General features: G+C 39.9%; 1 protein-coding gene across 2 annotated transcripts in view; it reads left to right on the top strand.

The window, feature by feature from the left end:
- RWDD3 (RWD domain containing 3) overlaps positions 1 to 27,090 on the top strand; it is a 171,100-nt gene that overhangs the window by 90,539 nt on the left and 53,471 nt on the right. Inside the window, exon 5 of one of the 2 annotated variants that reach the window (XR_007516697.1) lies at positions 19,308 to 19,325. The exons of the other annotated variant lie outside the window; for it this stretch is intronic. The gene's annotated coding sequence lies outside the window, so the exon portion shown is untranslated. Of the gene's footprint in view, positions 1 to 19,307; positions 19,326 to 27,090 lie in introns of those variants that run through there. 2 annotated transcript variants of the gene reach the window in all.

Here is a 27,090-nt window from a genome sequence, read left to right as displayed (position 1 = left end):
TTTCCAAGAATTGGTATAAAAATGCTTCTTAATTGAAATAGCTCTCCTTTTTTTGGTTTTTATTTTATTGTCCTTTACTTCTTGACATCTTGTACATTAAATCAGAGGCTGTTTCAGAAACATGAAATGACAGCTTTTTCAGAGCCCGAGTCTGGGTCCTGATAGATCTGCACTTCTCAAAGCAGACAGGTTGCTCTTGCCAGTCTCGCCGAAGCTTATTGCTTGATGGGCACGTCACCTGGAAACACAACCATAAACTGCAGGTTAATCACGGAGGAACGACTTGTGTCAATTCCCCAGTGCACTGCTTCCCGTTTAACAGGAATAAAGCCAAGAACTATTTTTCTTTGCTATTTAACAGAATCCAGACTCAACTTTCGTTGGAAATTATATTTCCTCTTGGCCAAGATGGAAAGGCTACTCACGTAATTTAGTAGTGTGTTGTAAAGAAAAATCAAAGCATCCTCATGGAATATTTTTCCCCATTGTATCTTCCCGAGATGAGAGAACGTATAAAGTGAATGAGATGTGGCACAGGCATGCACAGAGAACCCATTTATTACACTGAAATTCTGAGAAAAATGGTATTTCAGTTACTGTCATATTTTGGAGTTAGAAAATGGTTATTAAAAAAAAGCATATTTATATCAGTCGGTAGAAATAAAAATGAGACAGGATGCAAAAATATGATAGCACGGTACAGAAAGTGCATCAGACCAGACCAGTCCTTGTTTGAGGTAGAAAGGAAACAGTTTATAATGGGAACGTTCACAAGATGAGTATCCTGGATTTGTTTTTTAGTTCTACCTAACTCTTTATAACTTTACAATGTAAGGTTCAGAAATTGGAGCCAATTACCATAATATGTGGTGGTTTGGTGGGAGCATGTTCTACATCAGACAGTTAAAAGGTTTTATTGCGATTAGGAGCATGTTAATGCCCTTGATAATGTCTCTACTTGCTTTGTAATGTCTCTTGTTGAAGTATAGAATTCTTTTATCTTCTTATTACATTATGCAAAAACTTGAATTGAAAAGATATTTGCAGGAACATTTAAAGTAGTGCATCAATCAGCTTCAAAGAAGAGAAAATGTTCTCGGAATAGCTTATAAAAGGATAACTGTCAGTTTTATTTTGGATGAACAAAGGCGGCAACGTAAAAAAGCACTTTATTGTAAAAGCATACTGTGCAATTCAATAAATATGCCATATAAATATAAAAGAGAAGAAGGTTCATAATTATCTGATGACTTAAATGTAATTTAAGTAATACTTTTAAAATGCATCTAGCAGTGAAGCACTCCTTTTCTACAGGGTTCCTAGTTCTAGCCTCTAAGCCCCCATTAGGTGATAACTTTCTCTTTCTGATAACGCAAGAATTTGAATGGATTAGTCATGGTCCTGTTTTAATACATCTCTGAAAGGTACAGAAAGGAGTGTGTGTGTGGAAAGCATTAGCAAAAATTTTAACAACCACTTAAAGGTGCAAGCTTTTCCAAAGATTCATTCTTATCTGCATGGTATTCAGTTGTTTCTCATTCTGTCATTGCTGCTATAAGACAATTTTGAATTTGAATGTGACTGCATTGTGACTCGAAATAGCATTTCCAAACGTTTTATGTTTGTTTGGAAAATCTATTTGCAGTGTAATTTCTGGACTTTCTAAATCAGCTATGCTTTGTGACTTTTTATACAATGACACTTATACCCTTTCTTATAGTTATTTTTTTTTCTTATTTTAGAAAGATGGTTTTTAACTGTAAATGCTAAATATATAATCTTATTTTTAAAATGTGTTTCCCGGGTAGTAAACTTGAACCTGATAAATGCCTCAGAGATGACTCTTCTTGATGAGGTTTAAAAATCTACAATGGGAGTTACCTATTTTAAAGGAATATTCAGACTAGGACGTGGAAAACATAATATAAGATTTCAGAAGCAGGAAAAACCATCTACAGAACTCAATTCTTATGTAACTTATATATCTATGTATACCTATATGCATCTGGACATGGACAGTCAGTTCTACACATAGAAGTCATTTGATAAATATTTGTTGATTATGGTTAAAATGCATACATACATACATACATATATACATATATACATATATATATATACACAATTATCCCAATCAGCAAAAATCTGTCTTTTGCTTTGTTACCTGAAAAAAGCATGCTAATTCCTTACTAAATATAGTAATGTAAATTTTCTCCCACACTAAGGTCTTTTCAAGATTCAAAAAACTTCATTTGAAGCCAAATTACCGGTCTAATTTACGCCCCACCTCACTGTTGTAGCTTGGAAAATTATGTTAATGCTTGTAACATTTCTAAGAAATCATCTTCATTTTAAAACTGAAAATATGGCACCTTGTAATCAAAATCAATTCACAACTTTATTTGTAACCTCGTTTTGCTGGCAATTTATTTCTCGTCACCATTGTACATGATGTCTAATCCATTAAAACAATTTTCTCCTCATTGCAGTGGGTTTCATACAGGCTCTTTGTAGAAACAGTCCTCAGTCTGCTTCTACTCCCTGATACACCCCATTTTCTCATTGTTCCTTCCTCTTGGCCTGTTTGGGAACACTCTCATTTCGAAAGTACAAGGAAAATTATCTCATAAAAGAAATTTAATAACAACAGAACTTCTGAGATTTCGAAAACGCAGAATTCTTAAGTTATTGAACTATGGGAAAAGCTGTAATTTATAACCAGCAAGTTAGTATGTTGTACACATCTGTGTACTGTTTCAGAAAATAAAGGTTGTTGCCATAGCAACTGCCACATAATATGGAACATACATTATTTGTGAGATGCCAGGCTTCCTGTTAGAAAAAAAAAAAAAAACTGAAACAAAAACTCCGTCTTCATGGCTGCTCCCTGATGTTTCAAGGATTTCTATCCTTTCTTTACTATGATAAAGGATTCTCTTCTTTACCGTGAAGTTGTTTTAAATATTTTTCTTATTTTTGTTTTCTCAGACTTCCCTTACACTTTTTTGGCTAACTTGATAAGTTTGCATAGTACGGCTATGGTTTGATGACTACTTCTGAGACATTTTCCCACCTAGACTTATTTTGTTAATTTTAAGGAATTCTGTTTTAGATACAGCAATGGGTATAATAAAGACACATGCAGCTACTATGAACACGACAGGAAAATGTACCTGGTAACATTTTGAGTCGGCTCTTTTCGGATTTTATTATTTTGTATTGTATGGCCATTGTGGTATTTAGCCACTTCTTAAAAAAATAAAAATGTCACTTAGAAGTATGTACCTGCTTTATGGATATCATATTTCATTTCATTTGAAATCATTGCTTAGACAAGGTTGATCATTTCTTGGTGAAGAAATTCTAATTCCTTGAACAAGGGTAACTTTCTAGCCTGTCTTATTAAGTGGTGGTGTCAAAGAATAAGAAAGTTGACAAACAATTCTGGAATTTAAATTTTTGTAGAGTTCTTTTTAGTTTTATAGGCAGAATAATAAATCAAAAAAAAAAGGTAGAAGGTAATAATTCAAAACAGGGTACTTTTTGAAGTGTTTGGACATAAGAATAGGATGTCCAATTGGTTTAAAATAAAAGTTTGAAAACAACTTGATACTTTAGAGCAATGATTTTCGATCCTTTATATGTATCTGATATCATTGAATTTCTTGTGTGTGGTGATTTTTTGGGTCAGTTTTAATATGTAATTGTGACCATTGACCTATTTTATCAGGCTAGGGGTTTCCTGAGGAGCCCTGGTGGCACAGTGGTTGACGACTGCTAACCAAAAGATTGGCTTTTTGAATCCACCAACCACTGCATGGGGGAAAGATGTGGCAGTCTGCTTCTATAAAGACTTACAGCCTTGGAAGTCCTCTGGGGCAGTTTTACTCTGTTACATGCTATGAGTGGGAATCCACTTGATAGCAGTGGGTAGGAGTTTCCTGGGGAGTAGAGTCTGAGTTTTCCTTTATACGGAACAGGATGCTTGTACTAGATCTTCTTAGGGACAACTACCTCTATAACTTCAGAAGGGTCCTGTTGTAAAAATGTAGTGTATTAATCCTAAAAATAAAACACTCTGGTGAGAATGGCAGAATAAATAATATCCCTGCTTTCTTTTAAAAATATAGTTTGTAGTTAAATCAATAAACATTTATTAAATATTTACCATGTGCCAGACACAGTTTTAGGGATAGGGAGATGAATACAAGAGAACTTCCTTGTCTCCAGGGAACTCACAAATCTAGTCAGGGAGAGAAAAGCACCACTAACCAACACAATGAGATACGTGCAGTAACCTGGTTTCTTCCCTAGGCCTCACCAGCAAGCAACCACAACCACAACAATCATGATCACCACCACCATCATCGTCCTCCAATTGATTCTGGCTCATGGGGACCTCATGTGTTGCAGAGTAGAACATGGGATCAGAATGTTCCACTGGTTTGAAATAGAAGTTTGAAAACAGCTTGACACTTTAGAACAATAGTTTTTGATCCTTGATATGTATATGTGTCTGATATTAGTGAGGCTTGTTACCTAGTCACCCCTGGGTGCCCCATGTATAGAGACTCTTGGGTGTACATCACTTGTTTGCTAGATCTGCATAGATATGTCTGACTTTGTGTTTCATAGGGCTTCCATGTGATGTTTCAGAAGCAGATTGCCAGGCCTTTCTTCCGAGGTGCCTCTGAGTATGTTCAAATTGCCAGCCTTTTGGTTGATAGCCCAGAGCTTAACTGTTTACATTACCCAGGGTCTCCTACACTGATTGAGTGCTTACTTTCTGACAGGTACTGGGCCAGAACCTCAGACGCATTTTGTAATTTAATCCACACAATAAGGCTATGAGGGTTTTACTGACAAGAAAACTGAGTTTGAGTAAGTTGCCTAAGGTGACACAGCCAAGTTGGGATTCTCACGGCTTTCATACCTGAAATAATACATCTTGATTTTTTGTTCCCATTTCTACTGCTGCCAACTCCATTCAAGGCACCTTCACCTCTCACTGAGCTCCTTCTGTAGCCACCTGATTGGTTTTCCTGCTGCCACTTTGCTGGTCTCCACGCACTCCCAGAGCGGCCTTGTAAGAACGTACGTAAATCAGATCACATGTCTCCCCACTTCCACCCGTCCAGGGCTCCCCATTGCACTTAGAATATAATCCATGGTCTTTTCCATGACTTATAAGGTCCTGCAGAGCTTGCCAACCCACCACTCCTCAAATTTCGGTTTCTACTGCTCTCACCTCAGCTCACTCACTATGCTTTAGACCAGGGATCAGCAATCTTTTTTTCTGTAAAGGGCTAGATAGCCAGTATTTTAGGCTTTGTGGGCCCATAGGAGTTCCTAGGCTGTAATCTTTACAGAAGCAAATGGCCAGGACTTTCGCCTGAAGAGCTGCTGGGTTGTAGTGCGAAAGCGGCCACAGTGTATATATAAAGAAATGAATGAATGCAGGTTCCAATAAAACTTTATTTACAAAAATAAGCAGCAACCATTTTTTATTTTGGCCCATGGGCTGTAGTTTACTGATCCCTGCTCTAGACTTACTACCTTTTTGTTCCTCCAGTGTGGAAAGCCCTCCCCACCTCAGGGTTTCACAGGATCTCCAGATCTTTTCTGGGCTGCCTCCTTCTGGCCACGAAGCCCTCATTGTGAACGGGAGATTTTACTTGGCTGTCATATTTAAGTGGCTCCCCTCTACCCCATCTGTACAACATATCACCCTGTTTTATTTTATTACGTTCACAGCTTTTGTAACAGGAAAAATCTCGCTTACTTGTTTATCGTCTGTTTCCCCCTCTGGAATGCAAGCTGTATGTGGGGAGGTATCTTTTTTGCCTTGTTCACTGTGGCATCTCCACCAGCTAGAGGAGAACCTTTGGCGCAGAATAGATGCTCAGTTAATATTGTCAGTTGCAGGGACTGCATGCCTGCCTGAATCCAAAGCTTGTGTTTTCAATGATTTCTCAATATTCCCTTCATGTGAAAATTGGATCACACTAATGGTATTAATTTGAGGGATTTACCACATTGGATTCATAGAGGACCTCTGTATCCTAGCAAAACTCTACCTCCTTGTATTTCTGGCTGAGCTCAGGGCTGGTTTCTCACCTCATGGTGACTACTGAGTATTACCTCTCAAGCTGTTCATCTCTGCCTTTGCTATCACTGCTACTGTGTCCACTGGGTGTCATCAATTCCATGAGGCTCCTCTGCCCCTTCTGCTGCATTCACGTTTATACCTTGGCACTCACATTTATACCTTGGCTCTCTGAGACACCACCTCTTGGTACCACAGAGACCACTAAGCAACAGCCATTGCTACTACTAGGCAGTGTTGCTGCCTCTGCTGGGTATCCCTAGATCTCTGAGCACTGCCCCCTGTGTTAAGAACTAAAGTTCAATCCCACTAGATGCCATCGCTTCAGAGTACCAAATAGCTATTTGATCAATGGTGGAATTGGGAAGAACACCCTTTTCCTTTGTTTTCTCTCAACTTAGTGGACTTGAATTAGTGCTGCTTTTTCCTCAATGTTCTACAGCATTTTCAATTTTTACTTATCACCACTTCTCTAAAGATAGTAACTAACACTTGTTAGTTGCTGTTGAGTTGGCTCCAACTCATGGCACCCCCTTGTGGGCAGAATAGAACTGTTCCATAGGGTTTCTAAGGCTGTGACCTTTTGGAAGCAGATCACCAGGCCTGTCTGTGAGGCATCTCTGGGAGGGTTTGAACCACGAGGTTTTCCATAGTAGTCTAACACTTAACTGTTTGTGCCACCCAGAGGCCCCAGCTAACACTTACATGATGTTTATTGTATGCCAGGCACTGTTTGCAGAGCTTTACGTACATTAACTTAGGCAATCTTCACAACAGCCCCATTAGGCAGGAATTTCATAATTATTATTTCCACTGAGATCAGAAAAAGAGGTTAACTAACTTGCCCAAGGCAACAACTAAGTGACAAAACTGTGATTTGAATCCAGGCAACTGGGCTTTAGGGTTATTAATCACCAGACCGTAAGGACCTAGACGTGTACGTGGGGTTAGGCCAGGGTAGATGCGAGAGATCAATGCCAATACTGCTAATACCAAATCTCTCTTCTCCTGTAATCCTGAAGTTTGTTCCCTAGTCAGTTACCCCTCAGTGTTCTGCGTATGGAGACTCTTTGAGTGTTCATCACTGGTTTGCTATGTCTAGGTATGTCTGACGTTAGGCTCAGGTGAGGACTGCCCCCCTCCACCCGCTACCTCGAGTAAGATGTTAAAATAGAGGCTTGAACAGAGTTCCATAACTCAAAGGACGACTCATAAACTCTTCAGGAAAGGAGATCAAATTTGAACTGGCCTTTGAAAGGTAAAAGATCTGGACTCCAAATGTGACTTTGGAAAAGGATATAACCAGATCACGGGGACAGGATAAACAGTAAGACAGGGACAGGCCAAGACGTGGTGAGAGGTAAGGTTGGGAAAGCACAATGGGGAAGATCATGAAGAGCCTTGAATGCATGCCAAGGAGTTTGGACTTTATATTGTAAGCAAGGATAGGAATGGGAAGATGGGAGAACTTCAACAGCCTGAACATGTGAGTGCTAGATATAATTAATAATAATAATAAAAACCCATTGCTGTCAAGCTGATTCCAACTTATAGTGACTCTAAAGGACAGAGTAGAACTGACCCATAGGGTTTCCAAGGAATGGCTGGTGGATTCAAACTGTTGACCTTCTGGTTAGCAGCCGAACACCTAACCCCAGTGTCACCAGGGCCCCACTAGATACAATAGAGCTCTCTAATATTCCTGACACAGTGACTGCAACAATGGGCTCAAACATAGCAATGATTGTGAGGATGGTGTAGAACCTGGTAGTGTTTCATTCTGTTGTACATAGGGTCGCTCTGAGTTGGAATTGACTCGATGACACCTAACAGCAACAACAATATTCCTGTTGAGTGGAAGTTTTCAGTGTATGGCTCAAAGTCTACTTGACATTTACTTGATCTGTGGATACTTTGTAGACCAACCTCTTATACTATTGATTGGGATAGGACTCTATCTCCATGGTTCTAACATGAACTAAGTATTTACAATCACCTTTATCAAAATCAGTTTCATTTTCCTCATTCCTTGTGACAAAATTTCCCCTCTCTACTTTTTTCCCCCACCCCCTACCCTAGCAGGAGTGGAGGTGATTCCTAAATATCCCGTTCTACTGGAGCGGCCCCATGAAGTTCTAGAAATACTGTTCTTGAGGACCCCAGCTGTGCAGATAACATCAGTCACATCTGATTTTCTTGGATGGCTTTATACAGGTTAACTGGTCTTCTGGGGACCAACAGAGAATCACCCAGCCATCTCTCAGCTGTGAAGGTTGGGAAGGCACTAAACCTTGTCTAGGAAGGCACCTGCCAAGGATGGTCATTTTGAACACCTTTGAAAACTGTCCAGTTTTTACATACACCTAATTAGGCAGTTATTTACATTTTGTTTTGCTTACTCTCATGACTCTCTTCTAGCTGGTGCTCTAATGAAGTTCCTCTGTGACATTACAATGCTTCAACTGAAGTGTGTCTTCCCTTTGGGAATCAAATGCCCATTTGAAATTAATGAGCCTCTTTTACACAAACTGCTTCTGAATTTTGTCAGTGCTGTCTATAAGAAATATTTAGACTTGCCTGAGTCTTGTCAGAATAGAGATCTTAGTTCTTTGGCAAGTCTACATAAAACTGTAGCAGGGGAGCAACCCATCCATCTGTTCTATGTGTTTAAGACTATCTCTATCCCCAAAGAGTAGGAGTTATGGGGTGAATTGTGGGCAATGGTTTGTAAGGCCGAAGGGTAGTGGACCCCAAGGAAAGCAGAGATACTTTAACGACCTTTTGGAGGAGTTAAAAAGACACTATCAGTCTGAAGAAACATTCACTATCCTTATAACTTGTTCCCTACCTTCCAGGGTCATTCAAGGAACATGAATTTTTCTATTCCCAAGGTTTTTCAAGTTTTTAAGATAGTGGGATCCATTTTTCAAATAAAATCTTCCATGATTTGTATATATAAAACAGGCAGAAGCAGAGTGGCTGTGGTTGAAGGGGGTGGTGGGGCCTGGAGTACTTTTACCTAAAGCCCCTCTCCTTTTCCCTGAAGACCACCAGGCTCCCCCACAGAACTGTAGGGCTCTGAGCAATTTGGTGTGAAAATCCCTGATCTATCCCGCCCATTCATTCTAAATTTGCTCTAGGAGGCATTGTTGTTGTTGTTAGGTGCTCGAGTTGGTTCTGACTAATAGCAACCCTGTGTATCAAAGAAGGAAACACTGCCGGATCTTGCACCATCCTTACAATTGTTGCTATGCTTAAGCCCATCGTTGCAACCACAGTGTCAACTCATCTCGTTGAGGGCCTTCCTTTTTTTCATTGACTCTGTACTTTACCAGGCATGATATCCTTCTCCAGGGACTGATCCCCTCCTGACAACATATCCAAAGTATGTGAGACACAGTCTCACCATTCTTGCTTCTAAGGAGCTTTCCAGTTGTACTTCCTCCGAGATAAATTTGTTCATTCTTTTGGCAGTCCATGGTATATTCAATATTCTTCTCCAACACCACAATTCAAAGGTGTCAGTTCTTCGGTCTTATTCATCGTCCAGCTTTCACACGCATAGGAGGAGATTGAAAACATCGTGGCTTGCGTCAGGCGCACCTTAGTCTTCAAGGTGGCATCTTTGCCTTTCAACACTTTAAAGAGGTCCTTTGCAGCAGATTTGCTCAATGCAATGCATCTTTTGATTCTTGACTACTGCTTCCATAGGTGTTCATTGTGGATCCAAGTAAAATGAAACTCTTGACAACTTCAAACTTTTCCCTGTTTATCATGATGTTGCTTATTGGTCCAGTTGTGAAGATTTTTGTTTTCTTTATGTTGGGGTGTAATCCGTACTGAAGGCTGTGGTCTTTGATCTTCATCAGTAAGTGCTTCAAGTCCTCTTCACTTTCAGCAAGCAAGGTTGTGTCATCAGCATAACGCAGGTTGTTAATAAGTCTTCAATGCTGATGCCCCATTCTTCTTCCTATAGTCCAACTTCTTGGATTATTTGCTCAGCATACAGATTGAATAGGTATGGTGAAAGGATACAACCCAGACTTACACCTTTTCTAACTTTAAATCACACAGTATCCCCTTGTTCTGTTCGAACGACTGCCTCTTGATCTAGGTACAGGTTCCTCATGAGCGCAATTAAGTGTTCTGGAATTCCCATTCTTCGCAATGTTATCCATAATTTGTTATGACCCACACAATGAAATTCCTTTGCATAGGCAATAAAACACAGGTAAACAGCTTTTTGGTATTCTCTGCTTTCAGCCAGGATGCATATGACATCAACAATGATATCCCTAGTTGTGTGTCCTCTTCTGAATCTGGCTTGAATTTCTGGCAGTTTCCTGTTGACATACTGCTGCAGCTGCTTTGAGAGATCTTCAGCAAAATTTCACTTGCGTGTGATATTAATGATATTGTTCAATAATTTCCACATTTGGCGGGATCACCTTTCTTGGGAATAGGCATAAATATGAATCTCTTCCAGTTGGCTGGCCAGGTAGCTCTGTTTCAAATTTCTTGGCTTAGACGAGTGAGCACTTCCAGCGCTGCATCTGTCTGTTGAAACATCTCAATTGGTATTCCGTCAATTCTCAGAGCCTTGTTTTTTACCAATGTCTTCAGGGCAGCTTGGACTTCTTCCTTCAATACCATGGGTTCCTGCTCATATGGTACCTCCTGAAATGGTTGAATGTCGACCAATTCTTTTTAGTATACTAACTTTGTATGTTCTTTCCATCTTATTTTGGTGTTTCCTGAGTCTTTTAACATTTTCCTCACAGAATCCTTCAATACTGCAACTCGAGGCTTGAATTTTTTCTTCAGTTCTTTCAGTTTGAGAAATGCAGAGAGTGTTCTTCCCTTTTGGTTTTCCATCTCCAGGTCTTTGCACATGTCATTGTAATACTTTACCTTCTCAAGCCACCCTTTGAAATCTTCTGTTCAACTCTTTTACTTCATCATTTCTTCTTTTCTCGTTAGCTACTGTGCATTCAACAGCAAGTTTCAGAGTCTTTTCTAACATCCATTTTGGTCTTTTCTTTCTTCCCTGTTTTTTTTTTTTAAAATGATCTCTTGCTTTTTTCGTGTATAAAGTCCTTGATGTCATTCCACAGCTTATCTAGTTTTGGTCATTAGTGTTCAACTGCTTCAATTTGTGATGGTCTCTAAATTCAGGTGGGATATACTCAAGGTCGTACTTTGGCTCTCGTGGACTTGTTCTAATTTTCTTCAGTTTCAACTTGAACTTATATATGAGCAATTGATGGTCTGTTCTGCAGTCAGCCCCTGGCCTTGTTCTGACTGATGATATTGAGCTTTTCCATTGTCTCTTCTCACAGATGTAGTCAATTTAAAACCTGTGTATTCCATCTGGTGAGGTCCACATTGGTGAAAAAAGGTATTTTCAGTGAAGAAGTCGTAGGTCTTGCAAAATCCTGTCATGCAATCTCTGGCATGGTTTCTATCACCAAGGCCATATTTTCCAACTACCGATCCCTCTTCTTTGTTTTTAGCTTTCACGTTCCAATCTCCAGTAATTATCAATGCATCCTGATTGCATGTTAGATCAATTTCAGACTGCAGAAGTTGGTAAAAATCTTCAATTTCTTCATTTTTGGCCTTAGTAGTTGGTGCATGAATTTGAATAATAGTCATATTAACTGGTTTATCTTGTAGGCATATGGATATTATCCTATCACTGACAGCATTGTACTTCAGGATAGATCTTGAAAAGTTCTTTTTGACGATGAAGGCAATACCATTCCTCTTCAATTTGTCATTCCGAACAGAGTGGACCATATGATTGTCTGATTCAAAATGGCCAGTACCACTCTATTTCAGCTCATTAATGCCTAGGATATCAATGTTTATGCGTCCCATTTTATTTTTGACAACTTCCAATTTTCCTAGATTCATACTTTTCACATTCCATGTTCCCATTATTAATGGATGTTTGCAACTATTTTTTCTCATTTTGAGTCGTGCCACATCAGCAAATGAAAGCTCGACTCCATTCATATCATTAAGGACAACTCTACTTTGAGGAGGCGGCTCTTCCCCAGTCGTATTTTGAGTGCCTTCCAATCTGAGGGGCTCATCTTCCAGCACAATAACAGACAATGTTCTGTTGCTATTTATAAGGTTTTCACTGGCTATATCTTTTCAGAAGTAGACTGCTGGGTTCTTCTTCCTAGTCGGTCTTAGTCTGGAAGCTCAGCTGAAACCTGTCTTCCATGCGTGACCCTGCTTGTATTTGAATACCGGTGGCATAGCTTCCCGCATCACAGCAACATGCAAGCCCCCACAGTATGAGAAACCAACAGATACGTAGAGGGTAGGAGGCATAGCTTATGTAAAAAAGAATTATAGAGACATTTTAAGAACCATCTATTTTCTCTTAATGGTGGATTACTCTAGACTTCCCTTCAATACCATTGAAAATGACATAAAGTATTCAAGATAGTGCAAAGAACACCAAAATACAGCGGTTCTCAGTCCCTCTTGTGGGTTTTCTTTTGCTTCATCCACTCCCATAATTACTTTTGTAATGTATGACGGGGACAGTGGTGTTCAGTGGTAGAATTCTTGCCTTCTATGTGGGAGACTTGAGTTTCATTCCCAGCCAGTGTACCTCATGTAGAGCCACCACCCATCTGTCAGTGGAGGTTTGCATGTTGCTATGATGCTGAACAGGTTTCAGCAGAGTTTCCAGACTAAGACAGACTAGGAAGAAATGCCTGATGATCTATTTCTGAAAATCCCCCAATGAAAACCCTTTGAATTCTAATGGTCCAATTTGCAACCGATAATGGGGATGGTGTAGGGCAGTGTTTTGTGCTGTTGTTCATGGGGTCATCTTAAGTCAGGGCTGACTCCACATCAGCTAACAACAGTAAATGTATGACATGTATTACTCTCCCACCAAGAGGAGACCACAGGATCCTTTATTTCAGCACTAATTTTTGCTCTATTTTCAATGGCAGGAGGGGGATAGATACACAATATCTATCCTATCAGTTGCTGTTGAGTTGACTCTGACTTGTGCTGACCCCATGTGTTTCAGAGTAGAATTGCACATAGGGTTTTCAATGGTTGTGACCTTTAGGAAGTAGATCACCAGGTCTTTCTCCTGAGACACCTCTCAGTTAGTAGCCAAGCACGTAACCTTTTGTGCCACCCAGGGGCTCCAATACCTATTGTAGGACCACATGTATGTGAAAACAATTTATTACTATTTCTAGCCTAATTCTAACCTTTTTGGTGGATCAGAGATATAAAATATTAACATGACCCACATTTAAAACTCAGAACAGAAAACACAAAACTTTATAGAAGAAATTTAATAATGAAAAAATAGATCTCTATTTTAAGGAACCCTGTTGGCACAGTGGTTACTGTTTGTTTGCTAACCAAAAGGTCAGTGGTTTGAATCCTCTAGCTACTGTGTGGGAGAAAGATGTGGCAGTCAACTTTCATGAAGATTTACAGCCTTGGAAACCTTATGGGGCAGTTCTAATCTGTCCTAAAAGGTCACTATGAGTCAGAATTGACTTAAGGGCAATGGGTTTGGTTTGGATTGGTTTTTGGTGGTACAATGGTTAAGTGCTCAGCTGCTGACTGAAAGTTGGTGGTCTGAACCCACCCAGTCATTCTTCGAGAGAAAGACCTGTTGAACTGCTCCCATAAAGATTACAACCTAGAAAACCTGATGGGGTAGTTCCACTCTCACATGGCATCACTACGAGTCTAAATCGACTTAATGGCACCTAACAACAACATTCTGTTCAGATGTTCAGATAGTTCAGTTGGCGTAAGAGAGAAGAGGAAAGAAAGGGAGGGAAAGAAAGTAATGGAAAGAGGAGGGTGAGCATGAGATATGAAGGAGTGGCATGGAACATGGGGAGAGAAGCCTGGCTGGCCAACAGGTACACCCTTGTTTGCCTCCACCACCACCCCGTCATTTGTGGTCTGCCCTTACCCTGTGATCAGCACCACTCCATCCTGCCATGATGTGACCTGTTGAGCCAAACAACTTGCTTGAGGCTCTCCTTTACCCCTTCCTATCTTGGTTTAATGGGAAGTTCCTTCTGGAACAATTTCTGCATCTTTACCTCTCTTTCTAAGAGGTCCAGCTCTGAATCTGCTCTGCGGATAAGGAAAGTCCCTGTGCTATACTGCTTTTTGTCTTTTTAAGAAATGATTGCCTTGAATCAAGAAGAAAAGTAAAAATATTTTGCCTTTCATTAGGGTTTTAATTTTCTTCCAAAGATCATTTTTGTGAAGTACTTTTTTAAAAAACAGTATTTTATTGTGTTTTAGGTAAAAGTTTATGCAGCAGATTAGGTTCCCCCTTAACAATTTTTGTACAACTTGTTCTGTGCTGTTGTGGACTGAATTGTGTCCCCCAAAAATGTGTGTCAACTTGGTCAGGCCAAGATTCTCAGTATTGTGTGATTGTCCACCATTTTGTCATCTGATGTGAATTTCCTGTGTGTTGTAAATCCTACCTCTATGATGCTAATGAGGTGGGATTAGAAGCAGTTATGTTAATGAGGCAAGACTCAATCTACAAGATTAGGTTGTATCTTGAGTCAATCTCTTTTGAGAGATAAAAGAGAGAAGTGAATAGAGAGATAAAAGAGAGAAGTGAATAGAGAGATAAAAGAGAGAAGTGAACAGAGAGACAAGGGAATCTCATTACAACCAAGCAAGAAGAGCCAGGAGCACGAGTGTCCTTTGTACTCAGGGTCCCTGCACTGAGAAGCTCTTATACCAGAGGAAGATTGATGACAAGGACCTTCCCCCAGAGCTGACTAAGAAAGAAAGCCTTCCCCTGGAGCTGCATCCTGGATTCAGACTTCTAGCCTCCTAGACTGTAGGAGAATGAATTTCTGTTTGTTAAAGCTATCGCCTTGTGATATTTCTATTACAGCAGCACTGGATAACTAAGACATGTGCCATTGGTTATAATTTTAACAAAGCATCAGCATTCTTATTATTTCCATTCTACTTGTTCTGTTTCCATTGATCTTACTTCCCTTCCCTACTTTGCCTTCTTATCTTTGCTTTTGGGTTAATGTTGACTGTTTGGTGTCAAATAGTTAATTACTTAAGGGAGCCATTACTCATGGGTGGTAGTGTCCATATTATAAGCCAATCTATTATCTGGCTGAAAGTTGACCTGCAGAAAGAGCTTCAAACCCAAATTCAAAGGTTATCTTTGGGTGATAGTCTCAGGGGTTCCTTGTATCTCTGTCGGCCTAGTAGGTATGGACATTTTTGTGAATTTGAGTTTTGTTCTTCATTTTTCTCCCATTCTATCTGAGACCTTCTATTGTGTCCCTGATCAGAACAGTCGGTAGTGGTAGCCTGGCACCATCTAGTTCTTCTGGTCTCACGTTAGAAGAAGCTGTGATTCGTATGGGCTGTTAGTCTCATGGACCATAATTTCTTCTTTGAGGCTTTGATTTCCTTCTTTGTCTTTTGTTTCATACTAGTAGAGATCAATAGTTGTATCTTAGATGGCCACTTGCAAGCTTTTAAGACCACATATGCTGCTCACCATACCAGGATGTAGAACATTATAAACTATGTTATGCCAATTGACTGAATTGTCCCACAAGACTATGGTCCTAGGCCTTCAAACCCAGTAAACCTATCCCATGAGTTGTTTGGATATGTCTAGGAAGTCTCCATAATAGTGCCCCCCTATGTGGTTTGTTATGTATTTGGATATATATGCAGCCCAGACAAACATGCCTACAGATATACCTATGTTTGCATTGTGCATTTACCCCCATATGCCTTCCTATACGTGTATATACATCCACATCTATTGCATAACCACACCATATTTTTTGGTTGTTTTTACTGTTGTTGCAAAAGTGTATATGTTATAGGATTTATTGAAAGTGTTACTTTTTCTTGTGTACTTCTTTGTGTCTTTATTTACCTTGATCAAGTTGTGCTGATTCACTCATATTTGGGATTGCCTTCCCTATCACTAAAGGGAACAAGTGTCTCCCGTCTAGAAGGTGATTTCCCCTCCTTTTGCCTCCCGTACCTGGTAACTATCAAAGAACTTTGCTTTCTGTGTATATATCTATTCTTGACTTTTCATAATCGTTGGGCCATACAATATTTGTCTTTTTGCGATTGACTTATTTCACTTAGTATAATGTCCTCCGGATTCATCCATGTTGTGTTTTGTGGACACCTCATTATTCCTTTAGTTACCTAGTATTCCGTTGTATGTATGTACCACAGTTTTTTTATCCATTCATCTGTTGATGGCCACTTAGGTTGTATCCATCTTTTTGCTACTGTGAATTATGTTGGAATGAACATAGGTGTGCATATGGTGAAGTACTTTTTTTTTTTTTTTTTTTAAAGAACTTATCCCCTGGTGGAGATGAAATGGGTATTCTCTAGAACACTGTTTTCTAAACTTTCATGATTTACATACCTTTTTGATTATTTTTGCTATGTCTGCATACCATCCATGCTATTATTTTCTCAATATTTCTCTTTAAATATATTTGAAATGAAACTTAGTTAGCTTTATTCTAAGTCGTGTTGCTGTTAGGTGCTGTCAAGTCAATTTGGATTCACAGCAACACCATGTGACAGAGAACTGTCCCCATAGAGTTTCCTTGGAGGCAGACCACCAGATCTCTCTCCTGAGCTGCTGAGGGGGTTTGAACTGCCAACCTATCAGTTAGTGGCTGAGCTCTTAACCATTTGCACCACCAGGGGTCCTTATTCTAAGTAATAAAATTGGCAAAATCACAAGTGTGATGTGGTCATTATATATATATATTTTTTAAAATAGATAATTAAATTCTTTGTATTTATGGCAACTAAAATGATCTCACCAGTGGTAAATATTCCATTGTTTAGGAAATACCATTCTAGGAAATGACCTGCTTCTAGCTTATGACTCTGAATACAAATTTAGGGTCTGATACAATTATCCCCTCTGCATCAAAGAGGAAAGACATGGAAAAGCTGGTGGGCCAGAAAGGTAGTCAGGAGCCTAAAAGCCCCAGGATAAAATTGATTAAAATCCTGAAAATTTTTCAGTATAAATTGATTTTATATGTATTTATTACATTTATGTCCCAGTTTTGAATGATGAGATTATCGTAGGTCTGTTTTACAAAAGAGCATGATGTAGGTAGTTTTAGCAAGTCATTCTAAGTAGCTGTGCATTGATTGAAGGTGGTGTGGTCTTTTCATTGTCCAGTATTTGTTATTTCTTAATAAACAGTGGTGCTATGATTAAAAAAAATTGTGCTACTTAATAATACTTTCATCTGACTGAGCACCTTAGCAATCGCTCAGGAAAACAATAAAGCAAGGTTATATGATTACTTCATGTTTTTCTGCCTGCCACAGAATTTCTGTTTCAGATTCCAAGGCAAATAGAACAAAAGACCTGCTTTCATGATTCATTTTTTAAAAGAGCATCTTATGGCATCTCATTTTTGGAAGATACCTGTGAAAAGAAGGATTAGAAAAACAGAAAGGCACAGTTAAGTGTAATTCAGAGTAATAATATTTTTTTAGTTTCTATGTCTTTTTGAAGCATCTTTTTTTCAAGGAAAGATTGAATGGAACAATTTTCTCCTTTTCCTCCCTTTTTAAAAACTCATTGAAGTGACACAATGCATGTTACATAATAATCTCAGTTCTCATGCCTTTTCGGGAAGCAGTGCTTCATGTAAATGTGCTTGTGCAAAGTATTTTATGAAAATTTTGATTCTCATGTCTGAGAATAATAAAAAGATTCCTCTGCTTCTTAGAAAAGAAAATGCAAAAACAAACAAATGAATGGACTCAGTCCTTGGACACCTAGCTGAACCCGTTTCGGGGAAGAATGACATGCCTTCAGTGTGAAGTAGCTGTTAAGAAAAAGGCATGTAATTAAGGAGGAAAGGGGGCAAATCAGAAACTGGAGCCATTAAAGACATTCTGATATGAGGAAAACATCGTACAGGAGATGTGACCAAAGAGCTCAGATCTGAGAACTGAGAAGGAATGAGACTCTTTAAAATCCCAGGGCTCGTTCACTCTGCGGGAGAAAGAATGCTCCTGTGTGTTGCCACTTCATTTTTAGAAACAATTAAAAGATGCAAATATTTATGAATCACTGTGTATGTTGTAATCCTATTTTCAAAACAAACACTGCCTGGTACCTTCGGTTCTCAATGCTGGATACTGTTGGGATTCAGGGCTTAAACAGAGCCCTTCAAAATGAGCTCACTATGGCTACCCAGACAAAGAGATGCAACTCTGAGAGTGTCTTCTGTTTGGCTGCAAGCTGTTGCTTATGCCAAATGAGCATTTTAAAAACCATTCAAATTAAGTTGAAAATTTGTGATTATATTTTCCCTGTTAATTGTAATTTATGCAAATGTTATATTCCAGCTGTACAAATAATTTTCACTTCAGACTACAACATTCACATTAAATCTAGCATGGAACACCCTGCTACAAGATTCTTCCCAAGCTGTAGTTGCAGATATAGAAGACTGGGGTTGGCTCTGTTAGTGATGGCTTCTATTGCCGTTATGCTGTAGTTAAGTATAGATTGCAAAGTGGCGATAGAGAATGGAGACACCTTTGCTGTAATTTGCTGGCAACAATTTATGAATAGAACACCTAGAAAGAGAATGAGAGAGCAAAAGAAAAAGAGAAATGGAAGTCTAAGAAACCTGGAGGTTTGGTAATATGGATAGCGCATCCTCGCTGTAATTGATGAACCTGGCTTGCAGTGCATTAGTTACAGGAAGGGATGGCATGTGGCTCATTTGTTAATTGTCATGCATTTTAAAACACTCAGTGCAAACAGAAATCAAGTGTTTTCCATTTTCGATGGAAATTTCACTTGGGGTAATTAGAATTGTTAACCAATCAAGAGTGTAAGAAGCCTAGATTGTTTTATATATATATATATATGTATATATATCTACATACACACACGCTCACACACACTTAAGTGATCACAAATATCTGAGAAATAAAACAGGGAAGAAAAACCAAAATTAATGCAGCATATCGTTCTGTTTACTGAAGACTGTTCTTTACATAAAAATTGTGAAGGTTTTTCACATTCTTGGTGGGGAATCACGGGGAACCTTGATTTATTTCAGTCAGGTTGAAGGCCAATCAGTTTACTGTATGTTTGATGGTGCTCTAGGAGTCATGGACGAGACGACAGAAGAAAGTTTAGGACAAAGCCGCAAGTAATTCACAAGCTTGTTGATGAACAAGGCAAACTTACGGAATAAGATGAACTACAGAAAACCTGTGAAAGCCAGAACCTGTGTAAGGCAGCAACCTGCCAGAGAAGGAAAACTCAAATATTTTTCATTAAGAGGAGAGATAGAAACGTGGTAAGACTGCACCCTGTCAAAGGTGGAAAACTTGTGAGACCCAGAAAAACAAGGCAGTCCTGTTGAGTTCCAGCTCTCACACGTTTCACTATATAATAATAAGGCACATGTGTGTTTACGGAACTACAGAGAGTTCAACACTTCACTTTTTAGTTGGGCAAACTGAGACATACAGTGGCTCAGTGATTTGTTCAGTCAGTAGTGGGAAAAACATGTTTGGAACTTAGGAGATCTAACTTCTCGTCCTTTGCTTTCCATCATTAAGGCACAATGAAAGAATCCATTTGGTAAACACGGGTCTTTCCTATACTCACTTATGAAATGAACTCCAACTCAGTTGAAAATTGTGTAGGTTTTTTAATGTAATTTTATTTATTTTGTTGTTGTTGAGATGTACGGAGCAAAATACACACCAATTTAACAGTTTCTGCATGTACCATTTAGTGGCATTGATTACATTCTCTGAGTTGTGTGACCATTCTCACCCTCTTTTCTGAGTTGTTCCATCTCCATTAGTATAAATTCACTACCCTCTAAAGTTCCTATCTAATCTTTTGAGTTGCTATGGTCAATTTGATCCCATATAGATAGGTTTTTTTAAATAATTTTTACTGTGCTTTAAGTGAAAGTCCACAAATCGTCAGTCTCCCACACAAAAACCCACATACACTTCGCTACATACTCCCAATTACTCTCCCCCTAATGAGACAGTCTGCTCTCTCCCTCTACTCTCTCTTTTCGTGTTGCCAGCTTCTAACCCCTCTACCCTCTCATCTCCCCTCCAGGCAGGAGATGCCAACACAGTCTCAACTGTCCACCTGATCCAAGAAGCTCACTCCTCACCAGCATCCCTCTCCAACCCATTGTCCAGTCCAATCCATGTCTGAAGAGCTGGCTTCGGGAATGGCCCCTGTCCTGGGCCAACAGAGGATCTGAGGGCCATGACCACTGGGGTCCCTCCAGTCTCAGTCAGACCACCAAGTCTGGTCCTTTCGTGAGAACTTGGGGTCTACATCCCACTGCTCTCCTGCTCCCTGAGGGGTTCTCTGCTGTGCTCCCTGCCAGGGCAGCCATAGCCCGGCACCATCCAGTCCATATAGATAGTTCTTAAATTAAAAGAGCATAATGCTCAGGGCAGACATTTTTTACTAATTAAGCTAAACTATCTTTTTTATCGTTAGGTTTTAAGAAGACTTCAGGGAATATTTTTGTCTTAAGGTTTAAAGATTATCTCAGGGCAATAGTTTCAGGGGTTCATCCAACATTTATGGCTCTAGGAACTCTGGGGTCCATGAGACTTTGAAGTTCTATTCTGCATTTTCTTCCTTTTGATCAAGAGTCTTCTATAGAATCTTTCATCAAAATTTCAATAATGGCAGCCGGACACCATCCAGTTCTTCTGGTCTCACAGTAAAGGAGGCAGTAAAAATTGTGTAGGTTTCAAATAGTTTCAGAGGTGCTATATGAGGTCGCTATGAGTCAGAATTGACTTGACTTGGGTGCAGTGGGTTTGGTTTATTTATTTATTTTATATAGAGATTGAAGAGCCCTGGTGGCACAGTTGTTAAGTGCTGGGCTGCTAATGGTAAGGTTAGCAATTTGAACTCACCAGCTGCTCTGTGGGAGAAAGATGTGACAGTCTGCCTCCGTATAGATTTATAGCCTTGGAAATCCTCTGGGGACAGTTCTACTCTGTCCTACAGGGCCACTATGAGTCAGAATTGACTCCACAGCAATAGGTTTGGTTTACTTTGAGGATATAGAGATTGGAAGATTTTGTTGATCTCTAATTAGCTCTGATTAGGTAAAACTGATCTTAAACTATGGAAAATCCAAGACAGAGATTCCATAGCCCTGCAAAGTATGCTGTAAATCCATATGCTTCAGGTCAAAGAGCAAATGATTAAAAGTCCAGATTGATTCTGGCAGTGAAAGGGCAGTGCAAGGAAATGCCAAAGACTAATGGCCATAGACAAAATGGTATCTGAGTCATTGCCTGGGAATGCCCATGGCCTGGGCTACAGTTATCGCTGCTCTCAGCACATTGTTCTACAAGCAGCCATGGCAATAACTATACCCCCTTTACTTGTGCTTAAGTGTGGGACCTAGGTCTGGCAAAAAGGGTTGATAATGGCAAGGTTGGTGTATTGATCTGAATGCAGTGATTTTTCCTACAGGTAAGTTTGGGGATGCTTATTTCTTTATAAATGGGTTCATTCATTTATCAGTTCTTGTATTTATTTACTTGTTCATCATGGATTTATTGGACACTTACTATGTGCCAGGCAATATATGTTTGTTGTTTTTGGGTACAATCGAGTAGATTCAGACTCATGGCAACCCCCTGCGAAAGAGTAGAACTGACCCATAGGGTTTTCTTGGCTGTAATCTTTACGGAAGCAGATAGTCAGGTCTTTCTCTCACAGAGCCACTAGGTGGGTTCAAACCTCCGACCTTTCAATTAGCAGCTGAACACTTAACCATTTCATCACCAAGGCTGCTTATATTTTGTTTAACATTAAAAACATACAGAAGTGATGGAGATACAATTAAATCATGTAACTAATGAATATTTATTGTCTACATGCAACATATGGTCTGAACATGTTTCAGTGGAGCTTCTAGACTAAGATGGACTAGGAAGAAAGACCTGGTGGTTTACTTCCAAAAATTAGTCAGTGAAAACCCTAAGGATCTCAAAGGTCTGATCTGAAACTGTTCATGGGGATGTCGCAGGACTGAGCAGCATTTGGTTTCATTGCACAAGGGGTTGTCATGAGTCGAGAACTGACTTGACGGCAGCTAACAACAACAACAATTTATGGCCTCAACTGAACCAGGGATTTTTCACCTCTGGTCTCAGCCCTCATCCAGAAGGTCAGCTGTGCTGCTCATGTGAGGTAACAAATTCATATGATGGTAAATCAGGTGCAGCAGGGGAAAGAGGAGGCAAGGAGGCCATTAAAGGTAACTAGGTTTACTGTACTCACAGGTCCCAGAGACAGGGAGGCATAGCACACCAAGAGGCAGGGCCACACAGGGGGTTGCACCTGGGGACAAGTAACAACCAGGTGGAATTGTAGGAGTGGCCTTATGTATAGCAAGCACGGTGGGGTTAGATAGGTTGTATGGACTTCCTGGGGACTGGGCATTTTGAGTAATTCTGTGGGCTAAGGGGGCATAGGGGCCAACCCTAGTCGTTGCTTCCTGGCTCCAGGGTGATTAGGACGGGTGCATAGTGTTTTTTTTTTATAGTGGTCCAGGGGTGTGAGAACCCAATAAGGGGAGTGATTGTAGAGTGAACTTAATCAGTGCTCAAGAAGGGGAATGGACTAGCCTCCAGCTAGGGCCTCCAAATTGTGTCAAGACAACATTTTAAGAAATTGTGTTATACCATATCCAAAATCAGTTTAGTTGCCTTAGATCTCTGAAAGTCTCTCACCGAGCCAAACTGATGAGACTCAGAGATGCAGACTCTTTTCTCCTGTGTATCTTACCAGAGGGGTAGCTTTCAGCCCTATGCCAGTGAAGGAATATAGCATCTTCTGTACTATTATTGTTGTTAGATGCCATTGAGTCTGCTATGATTCATAGAGACCCCATGTACAGCAAAATGAAACACTGCACAGTCCTGTGTCATCCTCACGATCGTTGCTATGTTTGAGCCCATCGTTGCAGCCACTGTGTCAATCCATCTCATTGAAGGTCTTCCGCTTTTTTGATGACCCTCCACTTTACCAAGCTTGATGTCCTTCTCCAGGGACTAGTCCCTCCTAATAACATGTCCAAGGTATGTGAGACGTAGTTTTGCCATCTTTGGTTCTAAGGAGCATTCTCGTTGTACTTTCAAGACAGATTTCTTCATTGTTTTGGCAGTCCATGGTATATTCAATATTTTTCTCCAACACCACAATTCAAAGGTGTCGATTGCCCTTTGGTCTTCCTTATTCATCATACAGCTTTCTCGCACATATAAGGCAACTGAAAATACCATGACTTGGGTCAGGTGCACCTTAATCTTAGACATCTTTGCTTTTCAACACTTTTAAAGATGTCTTTTGCAGCAGATTTGCCCAATGCAATGCGTCTTTTGCTTTCTTGACTGCTGCTTCCATGGGTGTTGATTGTGGATCCAAGTAAAATGAAATCCTTGACAATGTCAATCTTTTCTCCATTTATCACAATATTGCTTATTGGTCCAGTTGAGAAGATTTTTGTTCACATTAAGAAGTAATCCATATTGAAGGCTGTGGTCTTGGATCTTCATCAGTAAGTGCTTCAAGTTCTCTTCACTTTCAGCAAGCAAAGTTGTGGCATCTGCATAATGCAGGTTGTTAATAAGTCTTCTTTCAATCATGATGCTGCATTCTTCATAGAGTACAGCTTCTCGGGTTATTTGCTCAGCATACAGATTAAATAGGTATGGTGAAAGGATACAACCCTGATGCACACCTTTCCTGACTTTAAACCACACAGTATCCCCTTGTTCTATTTGAATGACTGCCTCTTGATCTATGTACAGGTTCCCCACGATCACAATTAATTGTTCTGGAATTCCCATTCTTGGCAATATTATCCATAATTTGTTATGATTCACGCAGTCAAATTCCTTTGCATAATCAATGAAACACAGGTAAATATTTTTCTGGTATTCTCTGTTTTCAGCCAGGATCCATCTGACATCAACAGTGATATCCCTGGTTCCACATCCTCTTCTGAATCTGGCTTGAACACTGGCAGTTCCCTGTCAATATACAGCTTTTGAATGATCTCCAGCAAAATTTTACTTGTGTGTGATATTAATGATATTGTTTGATAATTTATGCATTTGGTTGGATCACCTTTCTTGGGAGTAGTCATAAATATGGATCTCTTCCAGTCAGTTGGCCAGGTAGCTGTCTTCCAAATTTCTTGCCATAGATGAGTGAGTACTTCCAGTGCTGCTTCTATTTGTTGAAACATCTCAACTGGTATTCTACCAATTCTTGGAGTCTTGTTTTTTGCCAATTCTTTCTGTGTAGCTTGGACTTCTTCCTTCAGTACCATCCGTTCCTGATCATATGCTACCTCCCCAAATGGTTGAATGTTAACCAATTCTTTTTGGCATAGTGACTCTATGTGTTACTTCCATCTTCTTTTTTTTTTTTTTTTAATAACTTTTATTAAGCTTCAAGTGAACGTTTACAAATCCAATCAGTCTGTCACATATAAGTTTACATACATCTCACTCCCTACTCCCACTTACTCTCCCCGTCTTGAGTCAGCCCTTTCAGTCTCTCCTTTCTTGACAATTTTGCCGGCTTCCCTCTCTCTCTATCCTCCCATCCCCCCTCCAGACAAGAGTTGCCAACACAATCTCAAGTGTCCACCTGATATAATTAGCTCACTCTTCATCAGCATCTCTCTCCCACCCGCTGACCAGTCCCTTTCATTTCTGATGAGTTGTCTTCGGGGATGGTTCCTGTCCTGTGTCAACAGAAGGTCTGGGGAGCATGGCCACCGGGATTCCTCAAGTCTCAGTCAGACCATTAAGTTTGGTCTTTTTATGAGAATTTGGGGTCTGCATCCCACTGATCTCCTGCTCCCTCAGGGGTCCTCTGCTGTGCTCCCTGTCAGGGCAGTCATCGATTGTGGCCGGGCACCAACTAGTTCTTCTGGTCTCAGGATGATGTAGGTCTCTGGTTCATGTGGCCCTTTCTGTCTCTTGGGCTCTTAGTTGCCGTGTGGGTTTGGTGTTCTTCATTTTCCTTTGCTCCAGGTGGGTTGAGACCAATTGCTGCATCTTAGATGGCCGCTTGTTAGCATTTAAGACCCCAGACACCACATTTCAAAGTGGGATGCAGAATGTTTTCACAATAGAATTATTTTGCCAATTGACTTAGAAGTCCCCGCAAACCATGTTCCCCAGACCCCCACGCTTGCTCCGCTGACCTTTGAAGCATTCATTTTATCCCGGAAACTTCTTTGCTTTTGGTCCAGTCCAATTGAGCTGACCTTCCATGTATTGAGTATTGTCTTCCCCTTCACCTAAAGCAGTTCTTATCTACTGATTAATCAATAAAAAACCCTCTCCCACCCTCCCTCCCTCCCCGCCTCGTAACCACAAAAGTATGTGTTCTTCTCAGGTTTACTATTTCTCAAGATCTTATAATAGTGGTCTTATACAATATTTGTCCTTTTGCCTCTGACTAATTTCGCTCAGCATAATGCCTTCCAGGTTCCTCCATGTTATGAAATGTTTCAGAGATTCGTCACTGTTCCTTATCGATGCGTAGTATTCCATTGTGTGAATATACCACAATTTATTTACCCATTCATCTGTTGATGGACACCTTGGTTGCTTCCAACTTTTTGCTATTGTAAACAGAGCTGCAATAAACATGGGTGTGCATATATCTGTTTGTATGAAGGCTCTTGTATCTCTAGGGTATATTCCGAGGAGTGGGATTTCTGGGTTGTATGGTAATTCTATTTCTAACTGTTTAAGATAACGCCAGATAGATTTCCAAAGTGGTTGTACCATTTTACATTCCCACCAGCAGTGTATGAGAGTTCCAATCTCTCCGCAGCCTCTCCAACATTTATTATTTTGTGTTTTTTGGATTAATGTCAGCCTTGCTGGTGTGAGATGGAATCTCATCGTAGTTTTAATTTGCATTTCTCTAATGGCTAATGATCGAGAGCATTTTCTCATGTATCTGTTGGCTGCCTGAATATCTTCTTTAGTGAAATGTGTGTTCATATCCTTTGCCCACTTCTTGATTGGGTTGTTTGTCTTTTTGTGGTTGAGTTTTGACAGAATCACGTAGATTTTAGAGATCAGGCGCTGGTCGGAGATGTCAGAGCTGAAAATTCTTTCCCAATCTGTAGGTGGTCTTTTTACTCTTTTGGTGAAGTCTTTAGATGAGCATAGGTGTTTGATTTTTAGGAGCTCCCAGTTATCTGGTTTCTCTTCATCATTTTTGGTAATGTTTTGTATTCTGTTTATACCTTGTATTAGGGCTCCTAGGGTAGTCCCAATTTTTTCTTCCATGATCTTTATCGTTTTAGTGTTTATGTTTCGGTCTTTGATCCACTTGGAGTTAGTTTTTGTGCATGGTGTGAGGTATGGGTCCTGTTTCATTTTTTTGCAAATGGATATCCAGTTATGCCAGCACCATTTGTTAAAAAGGCTATCTTTTCCCCAGTTAATTGACACTGGTCCTTTGTCAAATATCAGCTGCTCATACGTGGATGGATCTATGTCTGGGTTCTCAATTCTGTTCCATTGGTCTATGTGTCTGTTGTTGTACCAATACCAGGCTGTTTTGACTACTGTGGCTGTATAATAGGTTCTGAAGTCAGGTAAGGTGAGGCCTCCCACTTTCTTCTTCTTTTTCAGTAGTGCTTTGCTTATCCGGGGCTTCTTTCCCTTCCATATGAGATTGGTGATTTGTTTCTCTATCCCCTTAAAATATGACATTGGAATTTGGATCGGAAGTGCGTTAAATGTATAGATGGCTTTTGGTAGAATAGACATTTTTACTATGTTAAGTCTTCCTATCCATGAGCAAGGTATGTTTTTCCACTTAAGTATGTCCTTTTGAA

This window comes from Elephas maximus, chromosome 3, assembly GCF_024166365.1.
Source record: "Elephas maximus indicus isolate mEleMax1 chromosome 3, mEleMax1 primary haplotype, whole genome shotgun sequence".
Classification (NCBI taxonomy): Eukaryota; Metazoa; Chordata; class Mammalia; order Proboscidea; family Elephantidae; genus Elephas; species Elephas maximus.
This window is presented reverse-complemented; position numbering and strand designations above follow the sequence as displayed.